This window comes from Marmota monax, unplaced genomic scaffold (genome assembly GCF_021218885.2).
Source record: "Marmota monax isolate L192 unplaced genomic scaffold, Marmota_monax_Labrador192_F-V1.1 WCK01_AAM20220418_F8-fsc00776, whole genome shotgun sequence".
NCBI lineage: Eukaryota > Metazoa > Chordata > Mammalia > Rodentia > Sciuridae > Marmota > Marmota monax.
In genome coordinates this window covers 88,701-109,383 of record NW_026692771.1, presented here as the reverse complement: position 1 = coordinate 109,383, position 20,683 = coordinate 88,701, and the positions used below count along the sequence as shown (strand labels likewise).

Sequence of the window (20,683 nt, the reverse complement as noted above, 5' to 3'; positions counted from 1 at the left end):
TGATGGTGCTGGGGATTGAACCCAGGGCCTTGTGCATGTAAGGCAAGCACTCTACCAACTGAGCTATACCACCAACCCCTCTGATTACTTCTTCTTCTTCTTCTCCTCCTCCTCCTCCTCCTCCTCCTCCTCCTCCTCCTTCTAAAATATTTTAGTTGTCAATGGACCTTTATTTATTGATATGTGGTGCTGAGAATCGAACCCAATGCTTCACACATGCCAGGCAAGTGCTCTGCACTGAGCCACAACCCCAGCCCTGATTACTTCTTAAGAATTCCAAACTAATTCATTTTGGTAATGTGAGAGAATTTTTTCTCCTTTTAAATATTGAAATAGTTATCACTGGAACCTAGTGACTTTTTCATAATAATGAGTTTTGTATCCATCATCTTATCAGATTTTATTAGTTCTAATTATTTTTACCTAAATATTGTCCTTATGGTCCGGTAATTATTTGAGAATGTAAGTAGCATGACTGCCCATGGTTCTGCTGAAAGCTAACCCCTTGCACTTAAGGACGGAGTGAGGGGAGTGGACAGGAACTTGAGACAACCATTTCAGTGATCTCTTCTTGAAATCAACACCATCTTGGAGATGTGGACCTTCTCAGAGCTATATCAAACTTTCCTGTGCTACCCCCTGGCCAGGTTTTAGAAGGAACTAAGTAACAATAACATGGAATGAAGTTCCTTCCACAAGTCCTGGTCCATGTAAATATTTAACTCTTGTAGCTGCTGCCCAAACTTCTGGGTAGTTGCTGAGCCACGTTTCGGGTTAGATTTTATCCCCGCGCAAGTGGAACACTCTGGTTTCATGGCAGTTGTCTGAGTCCTCCGGAGGCACCAGGTGACACCGGGACACCTACTGAGAACATCTGGAAAGGGAGCAAAGCATCCCCATGGATTTTCAATGAAGATAAAAGTAGTCCATTTTGTAGAGATCAGCAAATTGATGGGGTTCAGGACCTGCTACCCCAAAATGCAGCACTCGCGGCAGAGGCGGGAAGGCCCCTCTCACCTTCCTCCATCCTTCGCCAGAGCAGGTCATTGATGCTCTTTGCAGAAATGCCTTCCTTCCACCTGGAGGAACAGAGTTCCCTCACCTCTGAAGACACAGGGACACAGGAATCTGACCTAACAGCACTTGCTAGTCCCCCTCCCCATTGACTCCCATTAGCTCAAACCTCCTTTGTCCGGTCACCCTGCCTGCCGCACAACAGTGTGCTTCCTCACCAAACTGAGCAAAAAACTCCCAGGTTTCTCTCTTCATCTGGGTCGTTTGCCAAGGCTCCTGTGTCACAAAAAATTGAAATAAATTAGTATGTTTTTCTCTTGTTGAACTGTCTTTTGTTATGGGGGCTGCTCAGCTGTGAACCTAGCAATGGGTGAGGAAAAGGATTTTTTTTTTTCCTCTACAAAGTATATACCGGCCTGGAGAAGAAAGCATGCTTGGTTTTAAAGCTTCACAAGACTCACTCACACTCCTAGTGCAGGTCTTGAAATGCGCATGCACACTTGGTAGTGGAACTCAACATGTGCATCCTTCTATGATGAAACTTCCATTAAACCCATTTCCTTATGAAAATTCCAGTAAAATGCACACATTTTTGTCCTGTTGAACACAATCATACCAGGTCTTGAGGTCCAGGTTGCACCATCTGCTGTGAAATCATGGAGGCCACCCCCAGGGCAGGAGAAATGAGGGCTGCTGTGGACTTCCTGTGTCCAGGCAGGGACTCCATCATCACCAGAAGAATCCTCTGTGCTTCATGTTAACTTTATGTCCTCGATTTAAATAAACAGATGGATACAAACTTGACACTCGACACTTCCCAGGACAGCCCAATGGGTGCTGATGCCATGTCTGGACACTGACTCGGGGGACAGCTGGTTCTCCATGATTCTCCCCACCTGGCGCCGCAGGGCAGGCAGCCCCTGGGTGAAGCAGGACTGACTCCCTCATGGCCGAGGAAGTCCCGCCTTGTCTCTAGTGCAAGTTCACTTCTCCTCCCCCAACATCAGGACATTGTGATTTTCCAGCCAGTGACCTCAAGCCCGACCCCGCAGTCAGCCCCAGGGATAGAAAAGGTCATGGACATTTCAAGCTTGTAGTCATTAGCAGAGGACCAAATCCCAGCTCCTAATGGGAGGTCTTCTCAGAGCCGTGGAAGAGATGAGCAGGGAGCTTCCTAAGCTGAATGGGACTTGGCTAGATGTGGAAATTTCAAATGTTTTCATAAGGTTCCTTCTGGTAGGAAAGAGCATTCCATTGATGTAAACTCTCCCAAACAGCCCACTGTCTGAAAAGCCATTGTTTTGATCAGTAGTTTTTACTGTGATGAAGTGACAGTGAAAATTCACTTCAGAAGCCCTCAGAATTCCGACAGGAAGGCTGAACAAACAGGAAGAACTGTTTTAAAACTAGCTTATACACGCGTGCGGACATAAAGAGTGCTAATTTCCATTTCTTCTTATTCAGTTATTAGAGAACACCTGGCAATCTCTGTGCTTCACATGTCAGTTTTGAAAATATCATTTGAGATGAGTTGCCTATGAAGCACCTAAGAGAAAAGAGTTTGAAAAACTGAAACTGAGCAACACAATCAGTTACGAGGCGAGATCCTAACCATAGGAGATCTGTGGCCATGTCTTCACAACAATCGATGAGTAAATTCACTTCTTATCTTTCAGGCAGGCAACACAAGATGTGTTCTAAAATTTGTGCTGTAGAATAAAAACTTACCAAAACATAAACCCTTCCTTGGCATCAATTCTCTTATAAACCCGTGGAGCAGCTCTTTACAAAAGGAATAGGACCCAAGTCTTGAAATATAGTTTTGCAAATCATTAAGAAAATGTTCTTCAGGGCAGGGATGTGGCTCAAGCCTTAGCGCGCTCACCTGGCATGCACGGGGTGCTGGGTTCGATCCTCAGCACCACATAAAAAATAAAATAAAGATGTTGTGTCCACCGAAAACTAAATAAATATTAAAAAATTCTCTCTCTAAAAAAAAAAAAGAAAATGTTCTTCATATCAAAGTCAGTCAAGTGTTCAACTTTTTAAATTTTTATTTGTATTTATTTTGTTGGTACCAGGGATTGAACTCAGGGGCATTTGACCACCGAGCCACATCCCCAGCCCTATTTTGTATTTTATTTAGAGACAGGGTCTCACTGAGTTGTTTAGTGCCTCGAGTTGGTGAGGCTGACTTTGAACTCAAGATGCTCCTGCCTCAGCCTCCTGAGCAGCTGGGATTACAGGCATGCACCACCGCACCCAGCCAATGTTCAATTTTTAATCACCTATGCTGCAGCATTTCTGCAGGGATTAAAATGTCATATTTCAAAGATATTGTGGTGTGTTGATCTAACAAGAGGATAGATAATTTAGGAGTTGGGTTGATTAACACACCCTGAGATCTTCTCTTTCAAATGTCAGTTATATTGAATCCAATTATATATTTGTTTTTGTTTCTGTAACTTTGGGAATATTCATGAAGGCAAGCTCAAAGAAGAAAAGATTGCTGTACTATCTGCGGCCAAAATTATTGTGGGAACATTTGCTGGTATACCCTTCCCAGACAGAGGAACAGATGAGGGTAGAGAGACACAGTTTTTGTCTTGCTTTATTTTGTTTTTACATAATTGGGTCATGCCAAACACACTCTTTCATAACTTTATTTTCCATGTATTCATATATCCTGAACATTTCCATGCGTCATTAATTGGTTTTCCATGACTTTATTATGACCCTATCTCATTGTGTGGATATACTGTAGTTTATTTAACCTGTTGTCTGTGGACTTTTAATTAATCCCCATTTCGTTACGGTCTGCTCTCTGCATGATTCTGATTACTCTCTCAGAAGTAACTCCTGGCTGCTCCTCGTCCCTTGGTCTTCCCTCCACGGGTCTCACTGCACTTGATCATTGGTGCAGCGGCGGCAGCTGGCGGAAGGCAATAGCCCACCCTCCATACAGAAGACCCTCTGTAAGGCCTTCACTGGATGACGAAGGTCTCCCGACTTGGGCAGCTGGGTCAGGTGGGTCTCAACAAGTCTAAGCCTCACACAAAAGTGGCCTGAGGGCTTCCTTCCCCACACTCTTCCTGATGGGCACCCCAGAAGCTGCCTTCAGACAGCCAGAGGCCAACGCTGCCCGCTCCTCACTGGTTTCATCTGGACTTCAGCCTCACTGTGGAACTGGGATCTTTTCCTGAGTCTGTGAGACACTGCCGGACAGTGACTGCCATGTGACCTGAGATGTTAGAACACCAGTATTCAAAGCAGTCCTCCGGCTCCAGCTGGCCGGTGACAGGCATGACCAGAGGCCCAAGACTCGAAGAGGTGCAGCTCGCCATCTGCAAGGGAAGAGGCTGTCCCTGTTCCGGTGGACCACAGGGGTCACCGTGGGCTAGCCTCTGGGGTCAGGCAGGAAACCCCAGTCCAGCACACTGACCTTGTTCTTTTCTGCTGAACTTACTCCACAGATAACTGTGTGTGTGTGTGTGTGTGTGTGTGTGTGTGTGTGCTGGAGATTGAATCCAGGGACTCCGCCATTGAGCTACGTCCCTTTTCATTTTTTATTTTGCAGCAGATCTCACTAAATGGCTGAGGCTGGCCTCAAACTTGTGGCCTCCTCCTGCCTCAGCCTCCAGAGCCACTGGTATTCAGCTGTGCCCAGATATAATAAGTTTTGCTTTTTTGGTTTGGTTTTGTTTTTTTGGTTACCAGGGATTGAACCCACCACTTAATCACTGAGCCACATACCCAACCCTTTTTATTTTTTGTTTTGAGACAGCATCCTGCTAAGCTGCTTAGGGTCTCATTAAGTTGCTGAGGCTGGCTTTGAACTCATGATTCTCCTGCCTCAGCCTCCAGCCTGTGGGATTCCGGCCTAGAACATGTATTCTTAAAGGAACAAGAACAAAATGCTGTTGTCTTGCTCAATCACTTCCCTCTCTTTCCCCTCTCACTGTGTTTGCTTCCCCTCGGGGTTTCTTATGCATTCCCTGGTCATCTCCTGATCCCCTAGGATGAACCCACCGTGCCCTCCCGTTCACCTCACCACCATGAAGTAGTGCCCATGACATCAGCGTTCAAACTGCAAAAGGCTACAAAGGAGTATGCTGCTTTGAGCAGAGTTAGTCATGCAATCTGTGTGGCCCTGTCATCACTTAAAGTCACCCAATAAAAAAAGAAAAGAAAAAAGATCGCATCACGGCTCAGAGCACAATGACTGATTCCTTCATTTTTCTGCATCCTGCCTCTGGGGTCGCCCTCGTGCATTCACACCAACCGGCCAGAGGAGCAGAGCCTGGCACCAGGGTACCCATGTCTGTGGACACCCTCGTGTGAGGACAGAGTGCCCAGAGTGAACAGGAGCTGACACTGGGCCACGGCCGCCGGCCGCTCGCCATCTCCCTGTGCTCAGGTGAGGTGAGAAGGGTGACAGCACCCACCAGCTCCTCTCAGAGGGACCACCTGAGATGCCAATGGAGCCAGGGGAGGTGGCCGAGAAGGTGGCGCGGGCGGGGTCTCCCCAGGACGTGGCAGTGAGACCGTCCTGCCAAGCCTCCAGTGGACCTCGGCTCCCAGGAAGCTTGCGTGGCCTGGTCCTTGAACTCTTTGCACCAGGAAGGCCTTCTCCACCTCCTTTGTCTTAGACTCCACACTTTCAGTCGACCCTTGCTTTGCTCATTCCCTGGGATCGAGGGGTCCATCAGAACAGAATCCCCATGAGGTTCACCATCAGGTACCAACCCCGCGGCGTCCACTCCGCCCACTCTCCTCCTCCCGGCCTGCCCTGGCTCAGGGCCTCCACTGCTGTGCAGGCCCCACCCCTCTCCTGGCGGAGGCCTGGCTCCTGCACCTGCTTTCTGCAGCACCGGTGTCCCCACTCGCTGTCAGTCCATCATTCTGAAGATGTGTTTGAGCTTCCCGGCGGCACACAGACCCTTTCCCCACCCGACTCCCTTCCCGGGTCCACCCCGTCCTCTGCTTCCTCCACAGTGAAACTCCTGAGTGCTGTCTAATGGCTGCCTGTCATCCTTCCACCCATTTGTCCCTGTTTCTCAGGCCTCTGATTTCATTTGTTGCTTAAGCAACTTCAGGACAACAGAAGTCTGACTGCAGTGGCGACTCCACCCACACGCCTCCAGCCCGAGCACCATCGCCCTCGCTGTGTCTGTCCCTGGCCAAGGCCCTTTTGGGGACTGCTGCAATCAGAGTCTAAAAATACATTTATGTTGATATTTCTAAATACATTTAAAGGTTTATCTATATAAATGTTTCACATATAAAATGAATTTACTCTCTCCTTCCTCAACCTTATAGTTTCTTGTCTTGCTACATAAGTGATAGAATTACTATTCTCAGAATTAAATTTCAGGAAGCTGCTATGTTTGCCAACCTGCTGCTCTGGGCGTTTAGGTGCTCCTTGGCCACGTTGAGGTGGCTCCTTCTGCCACGCTGTGGAGAAGCACTTCCCATACACAATTTACCAAATGGCCTCTGTGGGGACTCTCCACCCACTGCACAGAGTCTTTGAAGAGCTGGGTAACACCTGTGCGCCAGGCCGGAGCTGTTTCCAGTACTGAAGGACTGAGACCCACAGAGCAGCGCCCGCTGGTGCAGGAGTGGGGAGAAGAGCTGCCTCGGCCTCCGGTCCCCTTCAGCCTTGCCATCACCTGGCCCCGCCCTCAAGGCTCTCCGGATCTCCCTTCCCGGCCTCCACATTCTCTGGGAGCTCTCTGGCCGGGCTGCTGTGGCATGCAACCTGACTGGAGTGGTGTCCTGGGACCCTGCGGCCCCCAGTCCAGGAGCCGCACCCCTCCCCTGGAACACTGCATTCCCAGGGCCCTCATACCACCTCCCTGTCCCATTCCTTCCTTTACATAGATGGTGGGGACAGGGACGTTGGCCGCTGTGCCCATATAAGTCCCAGAGTGATATTCTGGTGGCCTGGCACCCAGGTGAGCAGTTCAGTGACACCCCCTCTCACACACGTCCCAGATTTGGGTGTAGCATAAATTCCGTGTCTCCTGGCTGGTAGGACAAGTGCTGTTGCAGTTAGGAACCTGATCAGAGCAGGACTCCCCAACGCTCCATTCCATCAGAGGGCCGGCAGCTGGACACCTTTGCCACCCCTTACCCAGGCTCTGATTCTGTGAATAGCACCTGCACCTCTGGACGCCCTGGGCCCTGCCTGCTCTCTGCCCCCGCAGGCTGCTCTGCACGTCCAGGCCAGCTGCTGCCTGTGCTCTCTAGCCCTCCCTGTGACGCCCCTGGGGCTGCGAGGCTCTCAGCCGGAGTCACTGCTCTTCCCTGGTGGCCTCCTCCGGTGTGTCCTCCCTTCCAGGTCTAGCACTGCGCCCTGCCCTCCGGGCCAGGAAGGTGGCCGCTCTGCTGGACTTAGCCCAGGGCACGGGGGCTGCAGGCTGTTCTCCCACCCCCACCTTCCCCAGCCACCCTTCCTCAGATCATCCTGCTTCACATCTGTCACTTGCTGCCACTCTGACCCTCGTCGTCCGTGACTGGATCTGATTTTCAAATGTTTGCCTTTGGGTAGGAGCACTTTGCGTTCACAGTCAACATTCATGTGACTTTATTCCCTCCAATTTGTTCATTTCTAGATGTCGACTTCCCTGTCTGACTTTGGTGATTGGGCGGACACCCTTCTTTTCCTTTCTTTCCTCCTGGGCTCACACTGGGAATTCCCACCACGGGCCTCCACTCTGCAGCTGGGGACCTCCTTCAGCACAGTAGTGCGCTCACCGTTCTACGTGGAGGGTAAGTAACCAGGACTGTACCCGCTCGTCCCTGGCAGACCTTTCAGCTGTCCTAACAGCCGTCCCGTTCCTCCCCGTCTTATTAAGTCTGTATTTCTACTCACATGCCAGAACTGTGCACAGCCTTGACTTTTAAACATTTTTTTTGAGTTGTAGATGGACACACACCTTTACTTCACTTATTTTTACGTGGCGCTGAGGATGGAGCCCGGTGCCCCGCCCGTGCCAGGCAAGTGCTCTCCCGCCGAGCCACAGCCCAGCTCTACTCGCAGACTTCTGACCGGATCTCAAGCTCTAGGCTCTCCTCTTCTCCCAGGGAAGTGAGAGATTCAGGACCTTAACCAGGTCATCTTCCCTGCCACCAGGGTCTTGCGTTGGACAAGATAATGACAGCGTTGCAACCCTGGACATGGCCTGAGGATTGAGAAACGAGTCTCTCCTGTTTCGCAATCCCTAACAGAGTAATTCCCAGTTAGCCACCGTCATCTTCGACCTCACTGTGAATATTATCTGATTCATCGTCCAGTGTTTCTTGAACTCTCTTCTTCCTTATCATGAATTTAATTTTCACTTGGTTAGAGAATTTTCCCAGAAAGGTCTTTCCACTTTGCACACATGTGGGAATGGGGACGTTCCTTGAGATTGGGATGTGTCAACGCACTGGGAACGTAAGTGCCAATTACCTGGCCCACTGAGGCTGCAGAGGAGCCGTCCTTTATCCGTCTTGTGTTAGTCGGGACCTTCCCTTTGGTTCCCAACCTGGCAAGCTGTCTGTGCTTTGCCTTGGAGGCACACAACAGCTTCTATGTGACACGGAATGGCATTGGCGATGTCACCACTCCTTCCACTTTTATTAGGTGACACTGCGCTGTAAGGAAAAGCTTTCTCTTCCTTCGTAGATTTGGTATTTTCACATTAGTAGGACTCACATGTTGGTTTGGTTTCCCGGGCAATGATGTGTCTGCCACGTTGCTGTGGGGCTGTTTCTGGGTGTGGGTGCTGGGGACGGGACCAGGCCTCAAGCATGGTCGGCAGCATCGCCACTGAGCCACTTCCCCTGTCCTTTTGCAAAGATTGTATTTTGAGAGAGGGCCTCACTCAGCCACCTGGCTGGCCTAGAGCCCAGCCTGCTCCTGCCTCGTCCACCGCGGTTCACTGCGGTTCACTGATGGCCCTCTTACCCCAGGCTGGCCAGCCAGTAGGGTGCCATCATGTCCAAGATCTGTCATGCCAGATTCCTGTCATTCTTTGAACCCATTTTTACTTTCTGACAGACACAAACAAATGTCACTGACTGTTCTCGTAAATTCCCTTCCCTAGACCTGAAATCAGGTATATCTTTAAAGTTGGTTGCAGCTGCTGCTGCTAGTCGTGGTGTGTGTGTGTTCACAGAGTGGAATTAGGAATGTTCTGGGCTAGGTATGCTCTATGTTAGAGCAACGACATGGCTCTCAGGCAGGTCTGGAAATCTCTACATACGTGTATATGGACACATGCTCACACACTTATACTACTGAAAACACAAGTGATATACCCAGTTTTAATCTTACACACCACAACACCATAGTATCAATTACATTTTTCTCCTTTTTATATTTGTAACTCTTTTTTTTCTTTTTTTGGCAGAACCCAGGGGTGCTCCACTACTGAGCTACATCCCGAGCACATTTCATTTTTAATATGGAGACAGGGTCTTGCTAAGTTGCTGAGGCTGGCCTTAAACTTTGATCCTCCTGCCTTAGCCTCCCACGTCACGGAGACTACAGACATGTGCCACGGAACTCTTTTCTAACAGTAAGCAATCTGGTTCCCTTTACTCAGTGTATTGGTTTATTAGATTCCCCTCCAATCTTCAGTCTCTCCTCCTCACCCTGCTCCTGAAGGGGCCTCTTCCTCACCTCATTCTGCCTCCAACATCCCCTGCTGGAGGACGGACCCTCATGAGTGCTTTCCTTATCTTGCCTGGGCTCCATGTGACATCCCCCACTGCCACCCGACTCCATGCAGATGCCCTTCCATCCCTCTTGGGCTCCGGCTCCTTATTCAGGGTCACCAACCCCATTCCCTAATATGAATGCTTATTTTTGTTCCACCCTCTTACTGGCTTGGGGATCAAATTATTCAGGCAATGTCTTTGTCCATTTGTGTTACTATAACCAACCTAAGGCTGGATAACTCATAAAGAAAAGAGGCTTATTTAGCTCACAGTTCTGGCACTGGCTTCTGGTGAAGGCCTTGTGGCGGATGGCGTCATGTGGCAAGATCACACGTGAGAGATAGAGGTCGCACAGGTGTGGGTGCTGGGGATGGGACCCCAGGAGGAGGCAAGAGAATAAACGAGAAAACCAAACTCACTCTTAACCACTTGGTCTTACAACTCAGTACTGTCTAAGCCCCTCTTGAGATGGCATTGTCCCTTCCAGGGCAGTGCCCTGTGCCTACTCTCCGCGAGGGTCCAGCATCTCTCAGCAGCATCACACGGGGACCAAGCCCCCAGCTCATGAGCCCTTGGGAGACAAACTGCACCCAAGTACAGCAAGTGGGAAGCAGAGCAGGAGGTCAGCGGCAGGGAAATGGCTCTGCCCGGCACGTCTGGGTTTAGATCTGCAGAGCCCGAGCCCCAACCTACGGGCTGCCCTGGACTCCAGGCCATTCCATGAGTATGTCCTTCCTATTACCAGGGAAAGACACAGGTCACTGTAGGGAGGACACCAGGAGCACGGTCATGGTGCCGCTGCCCAAGTGCTGGCTTGGCGCGGCCCGGGGTCTGTGTTTGAGGTCCGAGCCTTGCCGACCCCATCGTGAAATGCTTGCTCATTTTTAGACAAGGGTTCCTATAGTTTCAATTTGCTTCTATTTCTTTATAGGAAAGTAGACATACATTTATAATTTTATATATATTTTTATAATTTTACATATTTTAAATAAAGTCATATAATAAACATTTTTTACCTTCTCTTTCAGTTTAAAATAATTTGTGCATCATTTGAATGGCTGCATAATAGTCCATGATATGGGTGTAACATTAACTATCTAACTAATTACTTCTTATTGGACAGACTGTTCTCTGACTTGGATAACAGGCTCAGTTTAAAATTCTTCCATCATTACTTACTGTCATTACTTACTGGGTGTATCACTTTGAAACAAATTCTCTTGAGTCTCAACGTCACGTATAAAGTAGGAGAAATGATAGATCCTCAGAGGGTTTTTTTGGGTTTTGTTTTTAAATGATGCTTGGGCCAGGCTAATTAGGCCTTCAGGCCACTCTGAAATCATAACAACTGTATTTTTTGAGGAGCTGGGAATGGCGCCCAGAGCCTAGTGGACGCTGGGCAAGCCCTCTGCCACTGAGCCACTGCAGCCCACTTGCAAGTACTTTCAAATCTTCATTACTCCTTTATCTTTGGTACTGGGGATGGAACCCAGGGCGCGTTCCCACTGAGCTGCATCCCAGCCCTTCTTATTTTTTATTTTGCTCAGTGCTGTTTCTTCTGCCTGTGACGATGACACAGATGACATCTCAAGCTGACACTGAGGCTGCAGTCTGGCCCCTAGCCTAGAGTGAGCCTGAAGGAGTGTTTCAGAGTGTGGTCTGAAGCTAGCCCCAGTCTCATCTGCCCACTGCCCTCTGCCTTTGCTCTCAGCTCAGCCTCCTGAACCCCTGGGGCCGCCTAACCCTTTCCTCACCGTTCTGTAACACAGTAGGATGGACGTGGGAGGCGCGTCACGGGGATCAGTAATTAGGACTGGAATCCAAGCCTGTGACTACCCAGCTCCGACCCATGAGCAAGAGTGAACTGCAGCCAGTGAAGCTCATGGCTGTGGCTCTATTGTCACTCAGTGTCCCAGTGGAAAGGCAGGCATGCTCGGGCTGTGTTAGTGGCACAGCTTGCTCAGAACCCCCATGAAAAGCTTGTGAAAAAAGTCTGTCAAATTCCTTTGATCCAAATATCTGGCCCTGAGAGTGACCGTGTGGCTGTTTGCTCTGGTGAGTTTCTGGAACACACCGGACAGCTGGACTTCTCACTTAGGTGGCTAAACCTGTCTTTGATCATTACTTGTATTTATTAAACCAGAATAAGATTCTCCCCTTCATGTGTCCTTCCTAGAATGAAGAAACATGCTTTCTCTTGTCCTGTTTCTTGATACTGTTTTTATTTAGCTGTCAGATACTTTGAATTACTTTCTCATGACTTTTGAATTCTCCTCTGGCGGTGGGTATTCCGAGTATCACACCTTCACGGCCACACAGGGTGAGCAACTGGATACCTTGTTGTGGTACTGGGGATGGAACCCAGGGGCACTCTGCCACTGACTACATCCCCAGCCCTTTTTAGTTTTTGAGACAGGGTCTCACTAAGCTGCTGAGGCTGGCCTGGGATCACAGGCGTGGCCACAGTGCCGGGTGAAGGTGTCTCCCGTGATCTGGTCTTCACTTCCTCTGGGCCCGACCGCCCTCCGTGTGGGGTGAAGGGAGCCGGGCATTTCCCGGGGCTCACTTTCCACATTTTTGCTCCACGTGCCTTCCCGGCACTTTCCTAGCACACACCCTCCTCTTCAGAGAACTCAGTCCCTCAGTGTCCCCAAGACGCCTCTCTGTCCACTCCCAGCCCAGCCGCCTCCTCCATCTGCGCAGAAGCAGCACTCCCCCAACCTCCGGTTCAGAGGCTCTGGGGAGGCCCGCCCTGGGGAGGATGAGTTACTCAAGCAGAACAGGGAAAGAAAGGAGCGATTATGCCTCAGCTTTTGTTTTGAGTAGTTTCGAAATCCACAGCTGAGAAAAGAGTAATAAAAACAAAAAACAAACAGGCCATCCAGAGAGAAAGGTATTTTTAGCTCCAAGAGTTTAAAGTGGTAACAGAACAGTCCCCGGGCAGAGGCTGAACATCAGCACGCTGTGGAGGGCAGAGGAGGGACCACCAGGCCTGGAGAAGCCCTGCCGGGGAAGGGGAGGAGGCCCTCCAGCTGCTCCACGGGCTGCGGGCACATGCTGAACCCCAGAGCACTGAAGGGGCACCCGGGGGTGCTGGGGAGCCTGTGGGTGGGTGGGAATGCAGCACCCTCCTTCCCCCACAAGAATCCGAGCTCCCCAGGCTGCCACAGCATTGGCCACATCCCTCAGATGGCTCCCAGCTAGGCCTCAGCAGATGGGGCCACCTGAGGACCAGGCCAGCCACACATCTGTGTCACACCAGTGTGGGCAGCTGCAGGTAAATGCAGACCACCAGTGGGGCAGAGGGGCAGAACACCACACCAGGATCAAGCACCAGGACTCTGGCCTGATGGCTGGGCACCTGGGAGGGCCTCCTGGGAGGCACGGCTGGCCCACCCTGTACCCCCTTGACCAGCACACCCAGCCTGAGCGGCTGCGACTGCAGGATTGCTGGCCAGCAACGGTGTGCAGGGCGAACTTTCACTGCACACAGCCCTACCACCCGTTTAGAGGTCGCCTCACTGTCCTGTTCTGTGGGACAACTGAGGTTTTGAGAAGGAAGGTGGGGTCCGCAGAGGGGCAGGCCTCTGCAGCTCTTAGCACCGGGCCATGCCCAGCATGCTGCAGCAGACCCCAGCAAGTCCCCACCAACTTCTTCTTTCTGGATTCTTGCTTCCTGAATTGCAAGAATGAAGTCCAGAGACAAGATGAGTAAGTGTAAGAGTAGGATTTGCTCGATGAGCACAGAAATGCAGGCCCCAAAGAGCAAAAAGACCTCCCCAGCGTTGCCACTGAAGGTGCAGAGTTCAGGTTTACACAGCACTTGGGTCAACACCATTGGCCCAAACTGTGCTAATTACGTTTTGGAAAAGTACGGTTGTCATTGGTCCAAACTAGTGCTAATTCGGGTGTGGAATAGCACTGACACTGTTGGCCTAAACTTATGCTCACTGGGGCTGGGCTGACGCTGTTGGTCCGCCCTGAATCCCAGTCAGTCAGGTTTGCTCCACTTCATCTCCCGCTTGGCTGAAGTCAGCGCAAGGCGCGTGCTAGGTGAGGTGTCAGGACTGTAGCCTGCATGGAGCACGCTTCTGCACCGAGCCCAGGCTGGGCAGCTGCAGGGTGACATGTTGACTCGTCCAGCTCACCTGGGGCGGGCTTGCACCCTCAGGCCAGCCTGGCATGGTGGGCTCTGAATGGCAGCCCAGCCGCCACCTGCTGCTCCACTGCTCCCCTGTCACTTCTCAGGGAACCAGTGTGCCAGCTGCACAGGAGCCATGTCCCCAAGCACCAGCATTACTGACGGGGAGCACAAAAGCCAGTTCCCCATCTCCGGTGGGGCCAACCTGGTGGGGCCATCGCGCCAGCTGAGGCAGGTCCCAGTGGAGGCCTCCGCTAACTTCTTCATTTCTCAGTTTCTCTGTCAATCACTGGACAAGAACCCCTGCCTCAGGCTCCTGGCCAGGCAGCCTGCCCAGGGCCGGCTCACACACCAGAGCTGGCACTGGAGGACCAGGGGCTGTGGAGAGTCTGAGGACTTCAGTGTACCCAGAGCCAACTGGAGTTTGGACATCACAAGGAAGATACAGCCTACGTGCGACAGAGAATGTTAAATGTTCCATTCCTCACCAGAGTTGGGGTCTGGGGGACACTAGACTCGCTGTCCCCAGACAGCCCTTCCTCCCCAATGTCACCTTCAGAACCTTCTCATGCCCCAAAGCCCAGATCGACTGCTAAGTCTGCACAGCATCCATCTCACTGCCTTCTCCTGTCACTTCAAAACACAAAGCCCAGGAGAGCTACTGAAACCCAAGGCAAACCATGTCACCAACAAGTGACCCCAGCCTGTCTCTGACCTGGGAGCAAGGCGGGGAAATCCCCTGGGAGGCCGGAGGCCGAGCCCACGTCCCCGTCTCTGTCCCTGGTTGTTGCCCAGGCAAGCCAAGCCCTGCTCTGAGCAGGTCCTCCACGGCTTCGCCCAGGGAGGCAGTCCTGGCTCAGGGGCAGGGCGGTGGGCACAGGGGTCAGTGCGCAGGGTGGCTGGGAGCCTCCCTGCTTTGGTGGGTCGTTCTTTCATGGGCAGTGCTCGCGTATGTCTCCCGAAGCTCCTCAGGACCAGCCCAGCCCAATCAGCCCCCTGGGATGGGCCCCCTAGGACAGGCCTCCTAGGATGGGCTCAGAAGGCTGTGCAATGACGATGACTCCACAGCCTAGCGCCAGAAGGTCGCTGTGAAGCCCAGCCTCTGTCCTCCTGGGTCAGAGGCCTCCTGCCAGAGCCTTGGCTCAGCAACCCCCGAGGAACCCTCGGAATGCTGCTCTGCTTGGTTGGAGTGTGCCCAGGATAGCATTTCCTTGGTGGGACAGGGGACGCAGTCACTCTGGCAGGAACAGAGCCAGGAGGCCTGACAGGGGGGTGGCGAGGAACAGGCAGCTCCAGCTGCGTGTGTCACTAGTGTGGCATCCTAGGCTCTGGTCCCTGGGGGCTGGACATCAGTTGCCATTGCCTAGTAGGATGGACAGGAATTTTAGGAATTTTAGCAATGGTACGGAATGAGTAATTGACCTTTCATGAAATCTCTCTAGATTCTGAAGAACTGACCAATATGGAAAAACTGGTGAGCAAGTTCAAGGACAGCTCTTCAGATAACTATTTCAAGCTCCTTGGTTTTCTAGGAGGCATGACACACTTACTTCCTGCATTTTTCAGAGAAAGTGCTAGACAAGTCTGGGCAGACTGAAATGCCCACCTTGCACTGACTGGCCTGCACTCTGTTTGGCAAGTGTGGGTTCTTGCTGGTTTACCTTTTAAGCATTGAACTCCATCAGTTATCCTTTGACTCCCTGGAGAGCCTCCTTCTACAACATCGTTTCTTGTAATGTGTGTGTGGTTCTGGGATTGAACCCAGGGGTGCTGTACCACTGAGCCACATCCCCAGCTTTGTGACAGGATCTCACTAAGTTTCTGAGGTTGCATCACACTTGTGATCCTTCAGCCTCCCAAATGCTAGAATTATACAGACTTCTTTTGTTTGGTTTAAAAATTTCTGAGTATTTGAGCATGAGATTATCAAGACTGTTAAAATGCAGAACAAGGATTGCTAACACCTTCCCAGAGCAGACGGGGGCTCCCAGGCTGTAAACACGTTTCTCCCTCTTCTCTCCCTCCACTCATCCTCCTGCAAGACTTGCCTACACCTGTGACCTTCTGTCACCAAGTTGATGTTCACAGGTCCTAAAGATTCTGCTTCTGAGACGTTGCTAGCCTCAAGTTCCCTGTCCATTTCCACTGTGTCCTCTTTGCTGGGTGATATGTGTACCTGCTGATCAGTCCCAGCAAGTAGTCCAGCAAGTAGTTCTCAGAACTTGAGCGGCCACACACAGAGCCTCCATGGGGATCCCTCTCTGCATGGCTGCCAGGTGTCCTGGCTCACACCACAGGGGTCCTGCATTTCTGTCATTCTCAGCATCCTGCGAAGCCCACACTAAATGCTCCTAATGGAACTCTTCTGTTTTCTCCAAACAAAAAGACACTCCTTGAACTCCTTTACCATCAAGGGTCTCATTTATGGTTTTTATTCTACTCTATTTTTACTACCATTTATTCTCCGTGCAATTAATTTGTTCTGCTACATTCCAAGTTTCCGAAAAAGCAGAGTCTTGGTTAACTTTATACCATCTTCTCTGCCTGTGACTAACTACTCACAGAGGCCATTCAAAGCACATCCGTTGAAGATAATGGAATCAGGAAACATCAGCTGGTAGGTGGGGCACAAAGAAGTTGTGTGTGTGTGTGTGTGTGCGCGCGCGCGCCCATGCATGTGTGCGCACATGTCTCTAGCAGATGGATTCACACTCTCATAAACATATTTTATGCATATTTAAAGAACTGAATTAACTTCCACATCACAAATTAATTCAAGACGCAATTTGAAACTGGCCGAAGTATCACATGCCTGTAATCCCAGCAACACAAGAGCCAGGAGGATCACAAGTTTGAGGTCAGCCTCAGCAATTTAGCAAGGCCCTAAGCAGCTTAGTGAGACCCTGTCTCAAAATCAAAAAGGACTGGGGATGTGGCTCGTCGAGTGGTTAAGCACCCCTGGGTTCAATCCCTAGTACCAGAAAATAAAAATAGAAAACATTTTTAAAAAGATGCCATTTCACCAGTGATGCTAATTTAGCCTTGAATTGCTCCATTTTTTGGTCACTATGACAAAACTGATTTAATAACTTTTTTACTTTATTTCGTATCCCATTTACTTTTCTTCCAAGTTTTTAAGTGTTTTAATTTTATTGTTATTTTTATAATTCAATTTCTAACCTTTTAAAATAATTTCTAGAGCATATTTTCTGGCTTATTATATGTGGTTCTTAATAATAGAAGTAAAATAGAGACAAGTTGTGCTTTTAACCAAAGTCAGTGAAAAGCCTCAAATCGAGCACTGCCTCCTAGCTGATTCTCCTCGTCCATCCAGGAATGAGGGGTTTTGTATTGCACTTGAAATATTCATCTTTTCACAAAATCTTTCCATTTCTCCTTTGAGGCCTATTTCCGGATAAACTGATCTTTTACCTGAGAATTAAAAAGATGAAGAAGGCACTGGTACTCTGGCAAAAACCTTAATATTAAAAATAGTAATGTAATGGCGGGGAGAGCAGCTGGGGAGGGAGCCAAATCTCCAGTCTGATAGGACACCTTTTGGGATGACCAGAAAACAATCCAAAGCATGCCGCCTACTGGGCACACTGCCTTTCAGCTCTCCCTGGCCCTGGCACAGACTGCTCCCAACCCCCAGGAGGGAGACGCCTCCAAGGCAGGCCTGGGTCCCTGGCCTGCAGTCCTCTTGCTACTTTGTTTACGAATGCTAAGAACACAACTTAGTGTCGCCACTGGGTTCTTTACCTGCAGTGACCTTTGTGACAATTGGTTTAAGTGAGGTGTGTACAAGATGGCTTCAGAGGGTGCACGTCCTCTTCTGTAATTTCACTTCCACTGCAATTTATATGTTTATTTTATGGTATTAGGGGAGGGACGCTGTGCCCAGCACAGTAGGCAAGCGCTCTGCCACTGAGCTGCACCCCAGCCCTCCCTGACAGGAGCGTGGGGAGCAGCTGGTCAGTCGTTGAAGATGAGGGAGAAAAACAACTTTTTAGAAAGCGGAATCTTTCCATTGTGGGGTTTTGTTTTTGTTTGGTACAAGGGATTGAACTCAGGAGCACTAAACCGCTGAACCACACACCCCCAGCCCCTTTTTGAATTTTATTTAGAGTCAGGATCTCGAGCTGTTTAGAGCCTCACTAAGTTGCTAAGGTAGCTTTGAACTCTTAATCCTCCTGCCTCAGCCTCCTGAGCTGCTGGGATTACAGGCGTGTGACACTGCATCTGGCTTTTTTTTTTTTTTTTTTTTGTCATTTTAAACACATGAGTCTAGAGTAAAAGTTGGCTGTGTAGAGTACTTTTGTTAGTTTTACTGAGAGCCAAAACAAAAAATATTTTAAGTATTTTCAGCCTAACTGAATAACATTATGATCTAACATAGCAGTTTTGTTATCAAGAAAATAATGATGGATTAAGAGAAGAATAAAAGCAAAAGGGAAGAAGTCTACTTATTCAAAGTAAAGGCTTTGGCAATGGCGTGGCCTTTACTTTGTGAGAGTTGGGGGGGGGCCCTTTCATATGCAGTGTCTCTTATCTCCATAACAAGCCTCTGTGCTAGAAAGGGATTCAGACGGGATCCAGAAGAAATCATCTGTCTTTATAGTTATGAAGAAGAGATCAAGGTTGGCTGGGACAGGCTGTTGGGGTTCTGTTGATTTGTTTCCTGGCTGGAGAATAGACCCACTGTGAGCTGGAGCCCTGGGCCTAGGGGTCCAGGGGAAGGAAGCCTTTCCACTTGGTTGAAGGGCATGTGCTCCCACAGTGGTCTCTGGAAATGCACTTGGAGCTGCTTTTAAATCCCGTGTTCCTTTAAGTTGTTGACTTACAACTTCATCAGAGTCAATGACCTTCTGAGTTTGAATGCTATTCTAGTTTTTTTTTTTTACTTTAAATTTTACTTTTCTTTAAGGAACTTCTTGCTGCATTTGTCATAGATGTGGGGGAAAAGAAAATGTAGATTTTGGGACAGAGCTGTGGCTCAGTGGTAGAGCGCTTTCCTAGCATGTGTGAGGCGCTGGGTTTGAACTTCCACACCACCTAAAAATAAACAAATAAAATAAAGGTATTGTGTCCATCTACAACTAAAAAATTTTTGGAAAATGTAGATTTTTCCTTTTTCTCTATGACAAAATAAATACTAATCTTGTTTGAATTCTCTTTGAATCGGATCAAAACCATCACATGGTAATTCTTGGGGAAAACAGATTAATTTTGCACTTTGGAGAAACAGCCCAAAGCTTTGGGGTCTCAGGCCATGTTACTCACGCCAGGGGGCCAGGAGCCGGCTGCACACTCGCAGCGCCTGCCCAGGGGAGAGGGTGGGAAACGGTCTGCTTATGAAGGTGATTTTCTTGTATGTTTGATTTTTAAAATAATGGAAAAACAGAGCCGAGACTGGAAGCTGAAGTTGCAAGAAAGAGAAACGGGGCCGTGGCGCTGGACCGCTGCAGGGTGCCTCCTGGTACTCCTTGGTGCACACGGATGGCTGCCCGCCTTTTGTGGTTCCTGTGCATGCGAACCCTGGGGCCAACTCCTCCACCGCGGCTGCCCAGGGTTCACAGGCTCTGCACAGGCTCCTACCCCTCCATTAACCAGGCTCCCACCCCTGGGTTCACCAGGCTCCCACCCCTGGGTTAACCAGGCTCCCCGGCTGCACATCTACCAACAGGCCCCCACGTATGTGGTGCATTGCTTGGTCTGTCTCCTTGTGTCATACTTCAATGTACTTCTTAGTTGTTAGATGGCTAAATTAGCACCAGATTGAACAAATTAAAAGGGTGGCACATGAGATTAAATCATCGAGTAAAATGCTAAGGTGACTAGGCCACCGTGGGACTTACTTTCTGTCCTGCAGCCTTTAGGAATTCCTCATCTCATGGCAACAGAGACACACTTGCAATAAAACCTCGCAGAGACCCACCATCCCCTGTGCTGGAGGACAAGTGGACGGTGTGTCCCAAGCTCCCCTGGGCTTCTGAGGCTTGAGCCCAGGAGCACCCTACCACTGGGCTGCGTCTCCAGCCCCTTGATTTGATTTTTAGCTTTTAAGACGGGGTCCTCCTGCCTGAACCTCCTGAGTGGCTGCACACATGTCCCCACAACTTCTGACAGTTGATGGCAGGAAAGGGAAGGAACCATCAGTAAAACTATCACCTTCCAGACCAAGCTGGGAGCCGGAGCACATGCACAAACACCATGCACAAATGCTGTGACACCAGCATTTATGACAGCTACATCTTATGGTCTCACTGTACCCACAGAGAGAAGTGATCATGGTGCTGGGCCCCAGCCAAGTGTGTGCTCGGCAGGCTAGGCCTGGTCCAGTCCTCAGCACCAAACAACAGCAAAATCACACACCTGCATCAACCTGACTGGGACATGATGGCAGCGTGCATTGGTGTCCCCAGCATCTTCCTTATGAAGGTGACCTAGGCTCTTGACAGACCTGGCTTCTTGAGAGCAAAAGATGCTCTCAGGATGTTTAAATCTGAGTGTTCTTTGTAGTTTCAGATGCTGCATTTCCGCATTGCTGTCTTACCAAGTGACACCTCCTTGACAGTACATGCCATTATCTTCAGCAGTCTTAAGACACCAGGACACAGTCAGCATCCTTGCAGAGCTTAAGTTTAACAAAGATTTAGTAAGTGCCCCTCGTTGTTAGGAGGCAAATATCTAGTGTGATTGTGCAGAGCAGATTCGTATGATTTTATGTTGTCTTGGCATCCATTTTGAATATAAGTTGGACTTTTTCTTTTTGTGGTGCTAGGGGTGGCACCCAGGGCCTTACACATGCTAGGCAAG

The 20,683-nt window shown here is 49.8% G+C and overlaps 1 protein-coding gene and 1 non-coding gene across 3 annotated transcripts in view; both read right to left on the bottom strand.

Moving 5' to 3' along the window:
* Nucleotides 1–73, bottom strand: Trnav-uac (transfer RNA valine (anticodon UAC)). Its single transcript has one exon. It is a non-coding gene; the product is annotated as a tRNA-Val (tRNA).
* Nucleotides 74–168: 95 nt separating this feature from the next.
* Nucleotides 169–20,683, bottom strand: part of Bbs12 (Bardet-Biedl syndrome 12) — a 53,578-nt gene continuing 33,063 nt past the window's right edge. For both annotated transcript variants that reach the window (XR_009226982.1, XR_009226985.1), the window contains one exon: nucleotides 169–18,919. The gene's annotated coding sequence lies outside the window, so the exon portion shown is untranslated. The remainder of the gene's footprint in view (nucleotides 18,920–20,683) is intronic.